This window comes from Antechinus flavipes, chromosome 2 (genome assembly GCF_016432865.1).
Source record: "Antechinus flavipes isolate AdamAnt ecotype Samford, QLD, Australia chromosome 2, AdamAnt_v2, whole genome shotgun sequence".
Lineage (NCBI taxonomy): Eukaryota > Metazoa > Chordata > Mammalia > Dasyuromorphia > Dasyuridae > Antechinus > Antechinus flavipes.
Window position 1 is genome coordinate 457,165,109 of NC_067399.1, and position 21,409 is coordinate 457,186,517.

At 35.9% G+C, this 21,409-nt stretch overlaps 1 protein-coding gene across 2 annotated transcripts in view; it reads right to left on the reverse strand.

Moving 5' to 3' along the window:
* The window catches only part of ASTN2 (astrotactin 2), a 1,134,072-nt gene that overhangs the window by 549,799 nt on the left and 562,864 nt on the right, over positions 1–21,409 (reverse strand). The window lies entirely within an intron of this gene.

Below are 21,409 nucleotides of genomic sequence, written 5' to 3' on the forward strand. Positions count from 1 at the left end.
ATCAGAAATACATCCTCATACAGTATTGTTGTTGAGGTATATAATGATCTCCTGGTTCTGCTCATTTCACTTAGCATCAGTTCATGTAAGTCTCGCCAAGCCTCTCTGTATTCATCCTGCTGGTCATTTCTTATAGAACAATAATATTCCATAACATTCATACACCACAATTTACTCAACCATTCTCCAATTGATGGGCATCCAGAGACCTGGCCTTTTAAAGCTGAAGTCTTTCCTAGGATACAGCTTATCTGAGGCAATAATACATTCAATAATTTAAGGCTAGGTAAGAATTGAGGCAAAAGATGATTTAATTTGCCTTTCCAAATGAATCTATTTGGAAAGAGAAGGCCCTCAGAATTTCTGGTTAAGCTTCCTTGAACACTCAGTTCAAAAAATACCTTATGCAAAGGTTTTCCTTCACCTCTCCACAAAGTTACTCCCTTTGAGATTATATTTGATTTACATAGTGTGTGTGTGTGTGTGTGTGTGTGTGTGTGTGTATGTATATATATATATGTGTGTGTGTATGTATTATAAAATAATACTCCCTCAGTAATAAAAGGAGGCTCAGTTCTTTTTTTCCCTATATTTCTGATATTTCCAAATCTTTTCTACATTTCCAACAAGTGATAAATTGTCTTCTACTTAAAGATTGCCAAAGATATACTTATATTGCTACCTCCCTACATAGTATGTTATATTGCAGAACAGCTCTCTGATTGTCAGGATTTTCCCCCTATTTTTATAGGGTGGTGGAACCTGTATCTCTTCAATTTCTACTCATTCCAAGTCTTCTTGTCCATGGATGGGGCAGTTTTGTATCACAGACCCATAGGTTCTGTCTCCTTTATTTGCCCTGCAAAAATCATTATCTTGCAAACTTCCTCAAAATCCTCCTCATTCTCAAAACTTGTCCTGGTAGCATTTTCTTGACTACCTGTGATGGTGAATTCCCCAGGCTAATCAACACACAAACTGATGTTTAGATTAATTTTAAATGCACCTGTTGCCTGCTCTCTCTGCCATCACCCAAAGGCTCTTTGGTGTAAAAGAGGGTCAAGAAAGGTTTTTCAGAAAATCTGCCTTAATCAGTCTGCCAGCCCCAACCTGCCCTAATTATTTGAAGGTCTTCCAATCTCCTACCATGCCTCTCCTTGGAGGCCTGAGAGCACTGGACTTGCTGCAGTGCATCTAGGAGACTAAGCACCTAATTCAGATTGATATTTTAAGTCCTGAGAGAAGGGAGGGTAAAAAGAAGAAATAGAAAAAGCTGGTTCACACTGGAGTGATGAGTTCATTTTTTCCCTCTCTAAACCCATCCTATCTTTTTCCAACTCCAGTATTTTTATTGAAGGTATTATCAGTGCCCTCAGTCACCAAGGCTCAAAGGTTCAGTGCCATCTCAGTCTCTTCCTTCTCACTCACCCCCTACATCTAATCAGTTGTCAGAACCTGTCAATTATCTCATCTCTACTATCTTTTATATCTATTGCCTCTTCTTTATTTCTAGGGTCAGCACCCTAGTCCAGATTTTCAGAAGCTCTCTTCTTTACTATTTTAACACTTTTCTGACTGATCCCTTTGGCTAAAATCTTTTCTCTTCTAATTCCTTCCCCACACAGCTGCCAAAATAATGTTGTTAGCATAAAATTCTGGCTAAGTTACTCATCCATTCAAAATTCTTCACGAGCTTCTTATTAGTAATAGAATAAGATAAAAATTTCTTAGCCAGCCTTTTGAAGGCATTCAAAACCTAACTCCAAACTACATTTTTCTGGCTTCAAATCTCTCCTATGATACATATTATGTGACTTCCAATTTCATTATCCTGAAAATGTATTGAGAGGGATAGACTGCAAAGCTTCTGATTTGCCATTTAGTTCTAGATCTATTATTAAGAAATATGATAAAATGCTAGGTGGGCATTAAATCTTTTAGAATGATTGATGAAATGATTGCTGGGCAAGAGCTGTTGCAAGGTATCATCCCATGCAGTGAACAGAAAGTCTCACTCTTAATACTCCATTATTATCTGTAATATGGGGTAGTAGAAAGAGCATCAGCTTTGGACCTGGAAAATCTGGGCTCAAATCCCAGTTCTGCTACTTACTTGCTGTGTGATCTTAGATAAACTGCTTCCCTTCTTTGAAGCTCAGTTTTCTCAACTGTAAAACAATGCTAATAACATAATAATCGACTTTATATAGTTATCAGAAACAGGTGTGAAAGTATTCCTTAAAACTCAAATGATTGTAGTCATGTTAGCTGCTCTACCAGAAAATGATACCAAACAAGCCTAATGGAGGAATTAAAACTCTAATCAAGACTGCAAACAATATTTAAGAACACATCTTTTCCTCCAACTTATACAATGGCACTAAAGTCGATACTTTTCTGCAGCTATTGTTCCTCTTGGCAATGTGCCATTTCCTCCAGAAAGCAGCTTTGACTATTCTTGTGTAGAAATTTTCCTTCTCACCCCCTCTTACTTAGGTCCTCTTCAGTATTACAAATCCATCATCAAAAAAGAAGAAGAAGAAAGGAAAAAACATTGACAAATGCTGCTACTTCGGGGTTATTTATTCATGAAATGCCCACACAAAGTAATCCCAAGCTCTTCAAAGCTCTCATAGCATAAGGAGGCATAGGTTTCTAGAGTCTTGAGGATATCACCTTCTTTGTCACAATTTCACAGAAAGTGATTCCTCCCTTTGTCATCTGGTTATTTCCTCCTTTTCTATTCAAAGTCCTCAATCTGTGAGCCTTTTTGCCCCACAGATATTAAAGGCAGCCCTGCTTATCTACTGTCATACAATTACAGAACTTGAAAGTTGGAAAAGACCTTAGTTGCCATATAGTCTAACACAAATCAATGGCATCTATATTGTAACATACCTGAGGAATGGTTTCTGACATCTGCTATAAGACTGTCTCATTGCTATTACCAAAAAAGTGAAGGCTGCTAAGAGCTCACACTTAAATGGTGTTTTTGTTGTTGTTGTTGTTGTTGTTGTTGTTTTGGTGTATATGAGACAATTGGGGGTAAGTGACTTGCCCAGGGGCACAGCCAGGAAGTATTAAGTGTCTGAGGCTAAATTTGAACTCAGGTCTTCCTGACTTCAGGGCTAGTCCTCTATCCGCTACACCAATTATCTACCCCTTAAATAGTATATTTAAGGATATTGAGACCATTCCCCAAAACATGAGGTAGATAATGAAATTGTTATCATTCCCATTTTAAAGAGGAGGAAACTAATACTTAAAGGGTGAATTCACTTGACCATATTCACAAAGATAGTAAGGGTCAAGTGACTGGGCTCCAAATGCAGGTTTTCTCTTGAAGTGCCTCTCTTCCTCCAAATTCTTTTCCAGTTGCTATCTGCTTCTTGAAGTCATCTCTCTCCTATCCATCAGCTAAAGGGAATACTTCCCTCCTCACAATTCTTGTGTTACTCTGCCTATTCTTTGTATTTGTCTGCTGTCTCCTTCACTCCAACTCCAACATTTTTTTCTTTGTGCAAGAGAAGAGGCAATTAGAGACCAAGGCTCACATTTTCCTCCTTCCATATGCTGAGTGAATAATCCTAGGCAAAGCACTTACCCTCTCAGTGCCCCTGGGTAACTCTTAAGACAACAAATTGCAGGGGAGATGCCCATCTGTATTGGTAGAGAAACTTTTCCCCAGAAGCTTCCTACAGGCATGAAATTACAAATCTTATTTTTAAAAAATGTATGTGAGGCATTAGGAATATAAAGATAAAAATGAAATCATCCCTACTCTCAAAGAGCTTACATGATAATTGGGGAAATTATAGATATTGAGGTATCTAAATGAAGCAGTGGATAGATTGTCTGGCCTGAAGTCAGGAAGACTCAACTTCCTGAAGTCAAATCCAGTCTTAAACACTTATTAAAAGAGTAAGAAGAGTAACTGAGCAAGTAACAACTCCATTTTTCTCAGTTTTCTCAATTATGAAATGAGCTAGAGAAGAAAATGGTCACTCCCGTTTCTTTGCCAAGAAAAACCTAAACTGTGTCTGAAGAGTTGGACATGACAACAAGATGCAAAGTATTTTGGGGAAGCAAAGAGCGCAGACTACTTTTTTTTTTTTAATTAATCTGTTTCTTTGTTTCTTTTATTTTTTTGGAGAGGTAATAGAAGATAAGGAAGGATTTCACATGGAAAGAATTATCTGAAGTGAAGGTATAGGAGAAAAAAAAGATTTTGAGGGGGAAGATTATACAAAGGCATAAAGAGGGGCAATGATGGAAAGTGAGGTTGAGCGAAGAGAGTCTAACTTGGCAAGAACTCAATGAATGAATGAAAACATGGTAACATGAACTAGAGATAGGCAAGGAGGCTTGTTCTATCATAGTTATTTTGGTTCATGTTTTCCACAAATTCCATATTAAGCTGAAGGCTTCTTGATTTTGGTGTCCATGCTATTTCTACACTGCAGTTTAGGCGCTTTAAAACTATTCAGTTAAAAGAAGTTAAAATACAAACTTAACAAACATTTGTCAGAGAAACTATATAAGAGAATGAGATTCAAATAAGAGTGAAATAGAAAATCTCAAAGTCTCTTCTGGGATTCTACAAAACAAAAAGACAAAAAGGAATTTGCCTGAGATCAATATTGAAGCCAAGAATGAATTACATTATGAAAAGAACATTAAATGGCTATGAAGTCTTCTGATTGGGTTCCAGTCATACTTCTAATGATCATTGCCTGTGGAATCTTAACTACTTTGAGCCTCAGTTTCCTTATTTGTGAAATGAGAGGGAGAATCTAGATGGCCTCTGAGATTCCTTCTAGTTCTAGATTATAACCATGTTTCTCTCAAATCCTGATAGGATGTTCAGTTCCCTGGATGGTGAGATGCTTTTGAACAAAAACACTCTTCCATGACAGATGTCTCTGTTAATGTGATCAGAATCCTTGATGCTCCTTGTGTGATCCTAATATATGTAGACAGGATATCAAAGAAGAGCTAGACCCAGAGCCGCATATCTTTATAGGAACAACAAAAGACTTGCACTATAACCTCCATCCCTTTTGGTACCTGAAACAGAGATTGGCTACAAAATAGTACTTTTGGTCACATGCAGAATTGAATTTTTTTTCTCTGTCAAATACCCCACATATTTTCAATGCATTGAGAACTTTACCAGGATTCTACTATTGTATTTCAAATTGAGTTACAGCACTTTCTACTTTTCCTTCTCAGCCCCTCCCACCTCATAACACCCCTGCCCTGACTCTCCCACCTCCCCATTAATGCTGATAGATGCAACCACCTGTGTGATAGGTCATTTTAAAAAAGCTCTCTTGTTTTCAGAGTGATAGCAAACAGCAAGGGCTCATATAGGAATCAAAAATTAACCACAGCCACCTAGGCCTGCTGTCAACTCAGCTGTCAGCAAGCTGCTGGGATGATCGAAGCCCCGGGGCATGGACTCTGATGCCCACTTCAGTTGTAAACCTGACACAGAGCCCTATGTTCTACCCTGGTCCCAGCTGGAGCTGACCTTCTGCCACATGCTGGCACATCCTTGGGAAGAACTGGTGATCGCCAGCAAAATCACAGCCCTGATGGCCTCCCTCTTCGGTGTCGAGCTGGAGTGAGTGAGGGGGTCCCAGCTGCCTTGGAAGGATGATCTGTTGATAGACAGTAGGCATCTGCTTCCAGGCAACTGGGTCACTGCCCCAAAGCAAATTTACAAGGCTAGAGATTGCCAAGCCCTTGATGAAACAGAGAAAGAAGCTTCTGAAAAGTAATATATCTGAAAAATGGAATGTAGGCACTTGTTACAATATGTCTCATATCTTAAGAGGATCAAATCACTATAAAAAGACATATGAATATATATAAAGGCCACATACTGGACTGAACTGAACTGGACTGGAAATAACCCAAGGATTAAAAACCCTAAACAACACTGTCCAGAACCCTCAAAAGCACGCTAAGATTTATAGGGCAGAGTCTCAGAAAACTGCCTCATTAGGAAAGCAGCTGACTATCTCAGAATGGCCTCATCTTCATCATCACAGATGTGTCCATATCAGAAAGCTGACTATCCTTTACCCCTAAGCTACCAGGCAAGTTTCCAGGAAATATCAAGATGTTTCAATAACATCAAGCTCTCCACCTGGGCCATCTTGCCATCTGCCCATGATTCTGCCCTGCTTCTCGCCACCTGACACAGCTCTCTCCTGAAACCATCTAGAAACCATGGCCTTGTTCTTGGGGGAATCAATACACTTAGCTTGGGAATTCTTGCCTTGGAACTGAACTGGCATCCTTGATGAATAAGTGAATGCAAACCCACACAGTCCAGCCTACTCATCTTGCCCAAGGCAAGATAACGCTTCCCTTACTCTCTAACTTGGCATTCAGGCCAACTTGTGCTCAGCTCTGTCCTGTCTAGGAACTCCCTTATCTCTACCCCTCTTTCCACCTGTTGATTTGGGCACTGTGATACATTTTGAAAAGTCATGTCAAACGACTCCTTGTCACCAGGGCTCTCTTCTCTTGTTGATACTCTCCTTTGTCTTCTTATTAAGCTATAAGACCTCTGAAGAGAAGACTTACCTCAATTTTGCATTTACATTTGTCGAAGTACACTGAAATAAAGAAGAGGTACTATTCCCTCTTAGAATTTTGGGTGAGAGATTGCTTAATTCTACCCCAATAATAATTACAAATAATACGAGTCATAATTTCTGAGGTCCCTTCACATTAATTATTTCTATTAATGCTCATGATAACACTGAGAAGGGGGTAGAGCAGAAATGGTTGTCTTGATTTTGGAAAAGAGGAAACTGAATTCTAGAGAGAAGTGACAACTTAGTCAAAATGGCTAGTAGAAGGAAAAACTGGTACTATAAATTAAGTCCAATGATTTCCAGCATAAACTCTTGCAGAGGCTGCCTCTGTCCTCTCCTTTTGTGTCTTTTTGTCTCTGTCTTTCCATCTTGCTTTGTTTCAGTTGTAACACACTAGATATATCAGAATGCCTGCTAGTCTATCTGTCTGTCTCTCCCACCCTCCTTGACTGTTCCTCTCATTGTTCAGGCCCTTTTTGATCTCTGTTCTAAGAGAACAAAATGACATATAAGATGTCAAGTTGTCTGACTCATCCAGCACTTCTGATATTGCAGATATTTCTACTATGGTTAAATCTATACTCCAGCAATCCTTGGGTTCCTTGGATTTATTCAGAGCCATGATCTAGTAATTTGGAAGCTGATGACTAGTGAAAAAAATTCTACCTCCCTTAGGGTATATGACATCAAACAGTCATGCTCTTCAACCTCTGTCCCTGTGGAAGATAATGACTGGTTCAGTTTTTTGAACCCTTAAATTATGTACTCCTTAGATTTCCCCTGGTTTTCTAATTACTCTGGGATGAGGAAGGTCTAGCTTCCTAGGGTACAGATCCTTTAAAAAAAACCCATGCTTTCAAGAAGCTGGTACTTTGATGAAAAGCTCAGAAGATCTACCTTGTGTGTTATAATTCTATATTAGAAAAGATGAGAAGAAGAAAGTTAGGATGAAGATAAATTTATCTCCCCATTTTGACTCCTTGAATCAATGAAACCCCTCAAAGGCTGATCGTGCTTTCCAGGCTACATATAGATATAAAGCAGCCCTGGAATCAGAAGAGTCACAAAGTACCATAAAAATAAAAAATAGTAAAAAAGTCTCTCTCCACATGTGGTTTTTACTTTTCTTACATCCAGCCTTTAGATGCTGATCTTTTCCCTTTATTCCTGAATTCCCCTCATCTTCCTTTTGTACCCAAATATCCATTTCTGGGTAACAACAGATTATAAAGTCACCTGGGTTTGGAAGTTTACTGTGACAGGGAGAAGACATCCCAGATCTCATTTGGGCAAAGATCTTCCCAACATCAAACCTCTATTGAAAAATAGTATAACAAAGTATTATGAAAATGAATGTTGAAAACTATTTTTATGTATATTTGGAAAATAAAATATATTGAAAATTAAAAAAAAAAAGAAAATGGTATAAAGGACTTAGACCAAAAGAGAGAGAAAGAGAGACAGAGAGAGAAAGACGAAAGACAGAGATAGAGACAGAGACAGAGAGAGAAAGACAACATTTCCTTGTTTACCAGGTCCTTAACTCATACAATTTTCATCATTTGGCAATTTGGCATTGCTATGTAGAGCAATGTAAAGATACATGACCTTTGAATCAGGAGACATAATTTCTAGGCTATTATATACATAAAATTGGACTGGGACATGTATAACAACATAAGAGCTGTAAGCCACAGTCACTGCCCTCAAGGAGCTGATTAAAATTTAGTTGTCATAAGAGATTTATGTACTTGTGAAAACTAAACCATTAGACAATATGGTATATGGTATAAACATCGATTTGAAATGGAGAAATTTAAGTGATGATATTTCAAGCAGACTTATAAGGAGGAAAAAATTGGGTATAGCTTGAAGAATGAGTGATTTTTAAATAAATGTATAGAAGATAAATGATGAAATGATATGAATAAAAGGCACCATGATGGGACAGAATGAAGGGAAAAGCTATGGCTTTATGTCCCAGAGCATCAAAAGATAAAGATAGGTAGGGACCAGAGTGAATGAAGATTATGCTGAATGTCTGGCTTAGAGGCGGACATTCTGTTAGTATAGGCAATGGGGAGCCAATGAACGTTCCAAAGTTGAAGAGCGGCATGCTTATTATGGTGTTTCATGAATAATAACTTGACAATGGTATTCAGGATGGCTTGGAGAGGAACAGATATACATTGAGTAACTGCAGTGAGTTGCATTTTCCCTTCATTGTAGGAACAGGAGAACATAATGTTTGTTCTAATCAGTTAGAGAAGACTGTATCCAAGATGAGTTTCCAGATAGTATAAATAAGATAAAGGCAGGAGGTAGCCTTCTTCTGCATTGCTTCTCAGCCTGAGGCATCAACAATTGAGTGGTGTGGTTGATGCGTCTTATTCCTATCAATATAAAAACAGGATGAACAAAAATGCAATTCCACAGAATGACTCCAGAGCTTTGGAAAAGATGATGAGAAGAGAAAATAAGAAATTTCTATACCTGGCTGCAAAGAATTATTGTTTTATTCCATAAAAAGGAAATTCTTAGTAGAAAAAAAAAGACCATATTCAGTCCAGCAGCCACTTGCAGAGAAATTTAGTAAAGGGTCGTAAGTCATGGTAATTAAACACTAATTAATTCATTTACTGAATAATATCCCAAGAAATATTGCTACTTCATAGCACCAGAGTTATTTGCAAGCAGTTTTAATTTTTTTTTTTTTTGCATAGTAAAAATGACTGGGGAATTGTCCTTTGTCTCAGCAATAGCAGAAGCCCATGCACATAGTAGGCATTCAATAAATATTTATTGAACTAGATCGAGAAGCTCTTCTTTGATATTCAGAAGCTTGAGAGTTGATCTTTTTTTTTTTTTTTTTTTGAAAAAGGAATCACAAATTATATTTGCCAGCAGCTAAGAAATTCCTTTGGTGCTTTGCAAAGTGTCTTGTGAGTATTTCCATCTTCTGAGCAAACTCATTATAGACTTATGGGAGTTGGGGTGTTGAATGCAGAAGCTGGGTTTCAGTGGGTCAAGTGCATTAATAACTCTGGCTTACTTTGGCTGTCATCTGTAGTTGGTGAAAGCTTAGAGTAGGCAGAATGCCAAGGAGGAAGATTTTTTTTTTTTTTTTTTTTTTTTTTTTTTTGCCATGGTCATGTCTCTCCTACAAAGAGAAGGAGGCCAGGCAAAAAAACAGGTTCAAAGTCTACTTTGGCTGGATTATTTACTGAGGACTAATCATGAGCTAGTAAAAAGCCTTGTACTCAAAGACAGAAGTAAGTTGTGTCCAGAAAAATATCGCTTTAGCAAATCCAAAATTAAATCAGGTGATTAGATATCAAGCTTACTGTGGTTGGAGAATTAGAGTCAAGACAACGAGAGGCTATTCTTTTTTATAAAAGATGGATACCTTTGTAAATTTCGGTCCTATTGCCTGATAGTGGTTTCCTCGAATAAATAAATAAAATAAATGAAAAAAATATTAATTTCTGATTATGTGTCAAATCCTGTGATAAAAGCTGAAAACATAGGCATAAGTAAAATAGTCCTTCCCCTCAAGGATCTTACAGCATACTAGGTCTTATAGTTTAATAATACATAGGGTGAGAAAGGTACTTTGATTTGAGAAGCCAAAAAGATGTAGAATACCACCCAGAACAGAGTACTCAAGAATAAGTCTTGTCTGTTCATTAGGAGGTAGACCTATCCATTCCTCATTCTCTTTTTTGAAAGGGGTAAGAAGAAGCCGTGAGCTCAGAGCTCTAAAAATGTCTGTTCCATATGAGACATCTACAACTCGAAGTAAAATACAATTACACTCCCAAGTTTCCTCCATTCACCTTGCTTAAGGGAAGGCCTCTACTTAGCCCAGCAGGTAAGGGGAAGTGAGAGATAAAAACAAAAGAATATTTTTTGTTGGTGCACCCAGAGCTTAAGGTCACATGAGGGAGACACTGATGATGGATTTCTCTCTGCTAGAAATAAATAGCCTTTGTTCTTCACAGCTGGCACTGACCATTCCCCATATCATAAACATTGACAAGCCATATTTCATTTGTGACTGAAAGGGAATTGTCATAGAGAATTTAAGGCATCAGTCTTCACCCACTTTTTGCATGCCTCCCCCCCCCCCCCAACAAAAGTATTAATAACCATAGAAGACACTGGGAACCAAGAAGTCATAGGAAAAATGGGATAAGACTGTAATGGGCTGAGGCTTGAGTTGATGCACTGAGGTCCCAAGCACATGAGGCTAAATAGTAATTGGACCATACTCTATTAATATATATGCTTGGAAAAAGAATGGCCCCGCCCACTCTTTGTGCAAGTCCTGATGTGTTGTATAGGAAATGAAGATTCTGGTGGGTGGAGGCAGGGGAGTGAAAAAGGAAGGGGAGGAGAGCTCAGGCCCCACTTTCTCTGCTAGTTGGCTTCCTGTTGCAGCTGCCCATATTGCTATCGCAATCTTTTTTTACCTCTTCACTTCAATAAAGACTGAAGATTTTCCCCTTAACCTGAGTTCCTGACTCCGGCTGATTTTAAATACATGGTCATTACATAAGACAAAGATGAAGATAAAAAGGAGATAGAGAATAGGAAGAAATGGAAGAGAAGGAGTTAAACTGGGCAAAGTGAGGCAATGCCATTTTAATTAGAACACATGATTATTATAAGGAATTAGTGGTAGGGACAGCAAGGTGGTGCAATAGATTGAGCACTAGTTCTGGAGGTAGGAAAATCTGAGTTCAAATCTGGCCTCGGACACCAGAGTATGTGATTCTGGGAAAGTTATTTAATTCTGCTTGCCTCAGTTTCTTCATCTGTAAAATGATCTGGAGAAAGAAATGGCAAACCACACTAATATATTTGCCAAGAAAACCCCAAGTTGGATCACAAAGATTCAGATACAATGAAACTGACTAAACAAAAACAAAAAGTGGAGAAAAGGCTACAAAGGTATACAGAAATGACAGTTTTCAAAACCAGGTTTCAAGGCATATAGGTAATAGGTGATCTTGCACTCCCATTCATCCCACTCCTTTATGCCCTATTGAATATTCCAGGGTTGGTGGTGGGAGGAATCAGCTTACATAATCAGGCTGGGAAGTCACTTCATAAATATTGTGAATATTCAAGTCAGCATAGAGGGATAAGTAAGGAGGAAAATACTCTGCATTTCTATGAACTATTTCTTGATATCGCTTAACACAGAACCATAGGATGGGCAGATACCATATCTTAATTGTTTTTGTGTAGCACCAAGCATGGGGCTTTGCATATTGTACACTTTTAATTAATGGTTTTTGAATAAAGAGATGAATGAATGGAATTATTAGTCTTATGTATTTAGTTGTATATAAGTATATATACATATACATTTATATGTTTATATATGCACACATATGTGTGTATATATACATGTGAAAATATACACATGTGAATATATATGTATATATAATACATTTACATGTATTATATAAAAACACATATATTATATATATATTCATTCTCTTTAAGCTTAAAACTATGATCAGAAACAAAAGAACTGAGGCTAAAACTTGGATGAAAAAATGCAATAGTATTTTATTTTTCCAAATATATGTAAAGATAGTTTTCAACATTTATTTTTTGTAAGACTTTGTGCTCCGAAATTTTCTTCCTCCCTCTATTACTTCCCCCTTCCCCAAGACAGCAAGCAATCTGATATTGGTTAAATATGTGCAACAAGAGGTGTTTCTTCTTCTCTTGTCCCCTGGGATCAGAAAAATGTTTCACTCAATGATCAATGTATCTGGTCTATTGAATTATTTCCTACAGACAAGAATAGTCAGCATTCAGAGAGGATAGAAACATAGTCTTACCTGAATCTATAGCATCTAAATCACTGTGCAGGAGTGGGGCAGGACAGGAAGACAATTGTTAATTTCTGGATTTCTTCAGAATAACATTCCTTATGTTGACTGACAGGTTCATTTTAGAGACTCATCAGGCCTTTTATAAACTCCCTGATTATTCTATGCATCTAACTGCACTTGCCACCAAAGTGATTGGCTGGATGGAACACACATAAACATTTCAAATTGCTAGCAACAGCTCTTCATGGTAGTTATATGAAATCTTCTTGTTATGCTATTATATTACCAGCAACATCCACATTTACTGTCTACAGCCTAGTGGGAATCTTGAAGCATCTCGTCTCTTTGGACAAATCTAAGGATAATTCACTTTTGAAGATTATACACTAGTGTTTCTCTATAAAATGACAATCCAAAGAGCACAAAAATAGAACAATTTCCTATCTACCCAATGGGGCCTTGGGCAGCTCACTTTAGCTCAATAATGAACATAGAAGCATAGATTTAGAGATAGACAGGCCTTTGAAGTCAGCTAGTCCAGGGCTCTATTATTTTATAATTAAAAAAATAAGACCCCGAGAGGTAGCTAAGGTCATACAGGTGGTAACCTATGTGTAGGAACCAAGATAGTAATCTTGGTCCTCTAACCATTATACCATTCTTATAACCATATACCATTCTTATGACCACAGCATACTACCATGAATCTCATACCTGTAAATGCACTACTTTGAATCTCACCTGTAAAATAGTATTCAGTGAAAAGATACTGATTCCTCAAGGAGTTATGTGAGAGTCAAATGAGATAATAGATATATGGGTACTTTTATGAAAGTATTCTGTAAATGAAAGGAAGTATGAGCTAGTGGAAAGAATATCTTTCTTTGTAGAATCATGGAAGCTGGCTGAGTCCCAACTCCAAGCCTTATTAACTGATCTGAAGTCCCTTCACCTTTCAGCTTTGGCTTCATCATCAGCAAAACCAAGATGAATGCATGTGTGTATGTGTATATATATAAATGTGTGTGTGTGTGTGTGTGTGTGTATACATACACACACACAACACTAGAAGATCCCTTTTTAATTTTTTTTAAATAATAGCTTTTTATTTTCAAAATGAATGCAAAGATAATTTTCTACATTCTTCCCTGCAAAATCTTGGGTTCCAAATTTTTCTCTCTCCATTCTCTCAATACCCTCCCTAGACAGCAAGAAATCCAATATATGTTAAACATGTGCAATTCTTCTATACATATTTACACATTTATCATGCAAGTAATTTAAAATTAAAGTCCCATTCCTTACAACTACCTGTGAAATAGATACTGCAAACTTTTTCCTTTTCCTCCACATTAAAGTCAAGGATATTAAAATTTAGGGTTTTTAAACCACATGCCCAAATATTGTATAACTAATCAATGCTGGAGAGAGAATTCCAAACTCAAGTTTTCTTTCTCTAAAAAAAGGGAATTTTTCCAATAGATCACACAACTTTGGGTATTAAGGTGATTGCTTTTTTTTTTTTTTGGTCAATGGTAACATCTTACATATTGATTAAAACTTTACAAAATGCTTCCCTCACAACAATATAGCATTTATATAGCATTTTAAAATTTGTAAAATGCTTTAGAAATATTATCTTATTTCAACTTCACATTATTATTATTATTATCCTCAGCTCTGCAGATGAGAAAATAGGCAGTGAGAAATAAATACTTTGTCCCAGCCTACATAGCAAATAAGAGGCAATGCAGCAAAAAAGATAGAAATATAGGAGCCAGCGCTTTAGGCAACTTTTTAAGACTCTGTCATAAAGTAGTACTTTGGATTGATAGAGGGAATTTCCCACAAAATTTTCCCACAATCCATCTACGATCCTCCTCCCTCTCTAGACAGTTTCAGAGTTGGGATTAGAACCCAAACTCCTTACTCTTAAATTCATGACTTATCCACTGGGCCAGGCTTCCTTTCATTTCATTATATCATTTTCTGGAAGTAAGCTCATGTCAGAGAACACATTGGACCATGAAGGAAATCTTCATGAATGACTCTGTCTTATAATTGATGAGCTTTGTTGCTTCTGGTATAATTTTCACTGAATCAAATTTGCTGGTATTAGACTAGATGGTAAATGAAGAACATATTGATTTTCTGCTATGGTCAATAAATAAGAGAAATTGACCAGAAGAACTAAATACTGATCAAGGTGAAATGAACATCAACATTTAGTAGAAACAGAGAGATGGCATACATATTTAGCAAAGTAATGTCCCCCAAACTGTATTATCACTTGTGTCCTTCCAATATATATTATGCGATATATTAGTGACAACATTAACAGAAGTAGGCTTATTTGTTTTGTTTTGTTCCTTTGGTTTTTTGTTTGTTTGTTTGTTTGTTTTTTGCTTTAAACCCATAGGTAATCTTTCTGCCAAAAGATTCATATCTTAGATAGCTATATCTACTCTCTAAAAAAGACAATAGGGTTAAGGCATTACAATGACAATAAACCCAAATTATTTGAATGAATTCAAGTAATCAAACAGTTTTTAAGCACCTACTATGTACACACTATGGTGCTAGGTGTTTGAGAAACAAAGAAAGCAGTTTATGATATTAGCTAAAATTATTCTGTCCCATTGGGAGATAGAATATGTACAGGGAGGTGGTTCAGTCCAATGGGAAGAACACTGGCCCTGGATACAGGACTAGAGATCTATTTCTACCCTTGATACTGACTACCTTTTTGACCTTCGAAAAATCACTTACGCCCTCAGTTTCCTTATCTGTAAGCTGAGGAGCCTTTTCTAGGTAGTCTCTGAAGTCTTCTAGCTATAGATGGATTATGCTATAATTCTACACAGAAGAAATGATATACTGGTTAATGTGAGAAAAGAGAAAGTTCTAACTAAGGCAAATTCAGGGAGGGTTCATTGAAGAACCAGTATCTGATCTGAGTCCCATAGAAAGATTGAACCTAAAGGCAAAAGTGAGTATATGAGGTAAAAGGGACAGCCTTTAGGAAAGCATAAAAAAGTATGTTATGAGGCATAGTAGAGCAGCTAGATGGCTTGATAAAGTCAGGAAGACTCCTCTTCCTGAGTTCAAATTTGAATGCAGATACTTATTAGCTGTGTGACTCTAGGCAAGTCACTTACCCCTGTTTACCTCAGTTCCCTAATATGTAAAATGAGCTTCTGCAAAGAAATGGCATCATGAAGAGTTGAACATAACTGAAAAATTACTGAACAGCAAACAGGGAATAGTAGGCTAGATTTGGAGTCAGGATGATCTGGGTTTAAGTTTCATCTTTGACATTTATTTAATTTAATTAATGTATTTATTTGTTTTTGTTGAGGTAATTGGGGTTAAATGGCTTGCCCAGGGTCACACAGCTAGAAGTGTTAAGAATCTGAGATCAGATTTAAATTCAGGTCCTCCTGATTTGAGGGTGGTGTTCTATCCACTGTTCCACTTAGCTGCCCCATCTCTGATGTTTATTAGATGATTATGGTTAAGTCATTTTTCTGGTCCTCAGCTTTCTCATCTCTAAAATAAGGAGATTGAAAATCATGATTTCAGTGCCAAACCAAGGATTCTAAATGTGAAAAGAACAGTTAGTGGTCTAATTGACTCAGAAAAAGGAATAAATAAATATAAAATGAGGCTAGGAAGATAGGTTGGAGTTGGTCACTTGACATTGCTTTACCTCATATGTCTTTCAGGTTTCTTTTTCAGGAGTCTTTCATTAGTTCATATTTAAGTATAACATTAGATTACATTCCTATTCCATAATTTATTAAGCCATTTCCAATTGATGGGTATTTCTGGTTGTTGGAGTTTTTTTTTTTTTTTTTTTTTTTTGCTATCAGAAAAAGAATTGTTAGTCCTGGAGTTAGCAGAATCTGAGTTCAAATCTAGCTTTAGACATGCACTAACTTACTAACTACTGGGCAAATTATTCAACCTTGTTTGCCTCAGTTTACTCATTTGTAAAATGATCTGGAGCAAGAAATGGCATACCATACTAGTATATTTGCCAAGAAAACCCAAATGGGATCATAAAGGGTTAGACACTAATTGAAAAAAAATTGTACATATGTACACATATATTTATGTATAAAACCTTTTTTCTCTTTTTTATTTCTTTGGGCACAAGTCTAGAGTAATACCTCTAGGACAAAGGGCATACTAAGTTTAGTAACTTTTGAGATATAGCCTTAATCTGCTTTATAGTTATGGATAATATATCCATGAATCTATTTTCTTGCAGTTCCTTTACCATTTGTCTTTTTTTTTTTTTTTCAAATCTAGCCTTACACATTTACTAACTGGGCAAGTCACTTTACATTTGTTTGTATCAGTTTATTTATCTATAAAATTAAAGTGATGATAGCATTTCTATCCAATGGCTTCTGTCAGTATAAAACCAAACAGTATTTATGAAACACTTTGCAAACCAGAAAGCACTCTATAAATATTAGTCATCATTATTGTGGTTGTCGTTATCATAGTCATCATCCTCATTATCATCATCATCATTTTGAATTTGATGAATTTGATTCTGAAGTTTAATTTGTGTTTCTCTGATTTTTAGTGATTTAGAGCCTTCTTTTTTCACATGGCTATATATAGCTTGGATTTCATATCTTGAGATTTGTCTATTATACCTTATGACCATTTAGCAGTTGGGAATTTGAATCTATTCCTTACATATCTTGGAAATGAGACCTTTATCTTGCTTTTAAAAATTTCCCCCTACTTACTTACTTATCTTTTAGTTTTATTTAAAAATTTAATATTATTATAATTATGGAAGATCTACAAGATAACATGGCTGGGAACCAAGGGATCTCTATTTTATTTTCACATCTAGAGTTCTAAAACTATATGACCTTAAATAAATCAATTCTAATCTCTGGACTTCAATTTATCCATCTGGAAAATGGGGATAATCCTATCTGCCTTCCTCCACTAAAACCTTACTTGAAGGATAACTGATTTTGCAAAGGAGATGACCTTGTGTTCAAAAAGGCTAAACCAGTAAAGTACAAGTTCTGTAAGTATTAACTTACCAGATTTGAAAAGCTTCAAGTACATACACAATGATACAATGTCGACCAGAAATCAGTCTAGATAAATGTTCAGAAAAGAATATCCTGTCTTTTTCTTCCTTCTCACCTATCAAAACCTCATTGAACTAAAATAAAAGCAAGATAAAAATAATAATAACATCCACGTGAACTCTATTACCAATACATATGGAAAATTGTATAACTAATGGCCAAGTCTTATAGATTTATTTACAGAAATGACAGGGTTTATGATACAGCTATAGGACCACGTCACTGTCAGTAGAAATTACAGAAAAAAATTGTTCTTCAGCAGGATGGCTATATCTATGTAGATTATATAAAGAAATGGTACAAACTATGTAATATTATTATAGGTTTCAAAAATATAGCATTTATTGAATACTTAAAAGGTATAACAAGAAGTCAGAATAACACATCAGAATAACACAATCTAGCAAAATGGTGTAGTGGATAGACTTGGAGTTAGGATTTAATCTAACTAGTAAGGTCTCCTTCTCTAAGATTACCTTACATTTACTCTGTATTTATCTTGTATATATTGATTTATATACATCATTTCTACATACCATCACCCCAGTAGACTGTAAGCTTACAAAAATATAGTACAACTACTGTTACAAATAAAACCCAAATCATATCTTTGAGACTGCAACAAATAAATTATACTTGAACATATCATAGAAATAATTTGTTATAAGTAATTGCAAGATCTAATGTTGATCACCAAGAATTTTAGAATAGTCTAATAGATGTTTCCCTTAAATACTCATAAGCTTCGAACTCTGTGACATGAAATCCATCTGTGCACTAGGGTACAGACCATTAAATTTAAAAAAAAATAGTAGGATAGGAATTTATTCTGGACTGTTTCCATTAGAAGTCCTTTGAAAATAAAGAGATAATACTAATTCTCCTAATAACGATATATATAGAGTGCTTTAAAATTTGCAAAATCATTATGTACATTATATTGTGAGAATGGTAGTACATATTCCAAAGTACTGCTCCTTCACAGGGGGTATATCCAAAACAAAGCTAAAGCATATAATAATAATAATAATAATAATCCCAGAAATATTCAAAACAAGCTTAGCAGAAACATATAAAATGGGAATAAATGCTATTCCCATTTTATAGATATATAAATTGATGCTAAGAGGAATATGAACCTAATAAGTATTTATTAAATAAAAATGTTCATCAAATCAAATTATGTCACCATATGTCCAACTTAATGGTACCCACAGCATGTAAGTCACCCTTGGGAAATGACTATCTAATACAAATAATTAATTGATTACTTGACTTGTAAGAGGGGATGTCATCTTTTTCTTTCCTTGCCTAGAGAAATAGCTCAATCTGGGATTCTATTTTTCTGCTTTTGAAATGGACATCATGGGAAAGATATACAGTTTGGACAGAAATTCAAGAATAGAGGGATGCATGAGGTTGCTGCTCTCCTTGCCTGATTAGATTTGTCAAAAGTTATCCATCTGAATGATGCTTGAAAAAGGATTCTAACAGGTTTTTTTTTGCCATTTGGAGGTCTGTGGCAAAAAGGAAGCAACAAATCCAAATAGTCAACAAAGGTCTTTTGTGCTGCGGTTTGAAGATGCCATCCTTCTCTCATCAATTCTTTCCTCCTTGGAGCGGTGGCTATTTAAGGAAACTGAAAGGAACACCCTCAGAGCTAATCTGGTACTTCTGTACTCTGGTGCTGGGGAGGAGTCCGGGGAGCTGATTGTACAGAGAAAAACGTGTTTCTTTTGAAAGGTATTAGAGGAAATAAATGTATAGTCCATTGTTGGCAAGGAGAAGCCACCAGTAGGAATTGGTATGATACAAAAGGGGCATTTGTAACAGTACAAAACGCTTACCACTTTGTGGAGATATGCACTGAATACAAAAGATGGGGAAGTGCCAAAGGAATCCAACGGAACAGCACCGTGCCCAGCATGCAGGATGACATATCAAAACAGCAACCCAGACACAAGGTCTTTATCCCTTCAACTAAGCAACAGGTTTCTGGAGTGGGGACAGCAGCTTTGGAATGCCATTATAAAGGCAGCAGGCCTGAGTCAGCTTGGTATCTCTTACCACCTCCCTATTCTGTTGGCTTTGCAGGGAGCATATCCAAATCAAAGCTAAAAGATATAATAATAATAATAATAAAAAAAAAACCAGAAATACCCAAAATAGGCTTAGCAGAAAAAAGCAATTGATTTCAAAGATTAAAAAACAAACAATCACATAGGGTTGTTATTCCTTTCTAAATTGAAGAATGACCTTGAGAAAAGTAATTTTTTTTTTTTTTAGGGGAGTTTAGTTTCTTCTGCCATAAAATGAAGGCGTAAAGTTGGTCTGGTTATTCTCTAAAGTCCTTTCTTGCTCCAAATCCTTTCTTTTTTTAAAATTTTATTCGGTATTTTATTTTTCTCCAGTTACATGCAAAAACAATTTTGAATATTTGTTTTAAAAACTGAATCCAGATTCTTTCCCTTGCTCCTTCTCCAACCCCCTCATTAAGAAGACAAGCAATGCAAAATAGATTATAAATGGGTAGTCCTGCAAAGCATTTCCAAGAAAACATAGACAAAAAAAAAAAAAACTCTTCAAGAAAAATGAAGTAAAAAAAATGTGCTTCAATCCACATTCAGACATAATCAGTTCTTATAAATTTTGTGCCAGATTTCATTCTTCTAGGTCAAAGTTTGGAACATCAGCTAATTTCCCAATTTTATCTTGGTATAAAAACTCCAGAACCAAGAGAAATGTGAATTTCAATTCTGATTTTGACACAAATTAAATGTTTAGCTGTCTACAAACCAATTTCCTCCTTTGTGAAATTGACATAAGGGATACTTAGTATATACATGCTATAAATATGTTTGTATGTAGGTGTAAAACAGATAATGTGTGTATAAACATGATAGTTAAATACATGTACCATATGGACATGTCTGCCTTCCTGTCTTTGTCTCTCTGTCTTTCTCTCTTTCTCTGTCTTTTTGTCTCTCTGTCTCCATACATACAAATACACACACACACACACACACACACACACACACACACACACTTACACTAAATAAACATATATGCTTGTTGTGTGATGATAGTCAAGTCCCATAATCTCTGTTTGCTCCAGTTTCCTTAACTTAAAATGGTGATAATAATAGCACTTAACTTGAAGGGTTGCTATAAGGATTCAAAAGAGATAATATTTCTAAAAAAAAAAAAAAAAGCTTAGAAGACTTGAGCTTTATAAATAGCACATAGCAGGTACTATATAAATGCTTATTCCTTGCTGCCTCTCCCTTTCTACACATATAGTCATATAGTCTTAATACTGGTTTGGTCCTTCATCCTGTCTCTCCTAGAATATTGCAATAGCCTCCATTTTGATCTCCTTGCTTCAGGTTCTAGTCCTTCCTCCATATGATCACCAGAGTGATTTTCCTAGAATACATGTATTTTTATTTCGCTCCTTTGCTCATTAAACTCTAGCCATTTCTTGTTGCCTTAAGGATCAAACTAGTAAACTTTTTTTCATATTTATATGGAATATAAATATGTATATATATATATCCATATATGTCCACACATATATGCATACATCCATATGTAGAGATATTACATTCAGATAGATAGAATATTTATGTGTATACAATCTGACCCCTTCCTACTTTTATCAATCCTTTTAATCCTTTTAAAAATAATAGCTTTTTATTTTCACAATATATGCAAAGATAGTTTTCAACACTCACCCTTGCAAAACCTTATATTCCAAATTTTTCTCCCTTCCTTCCCCCACCCCTTCCTAGACAGCAAGCAAGCCAATATATGTTAAACA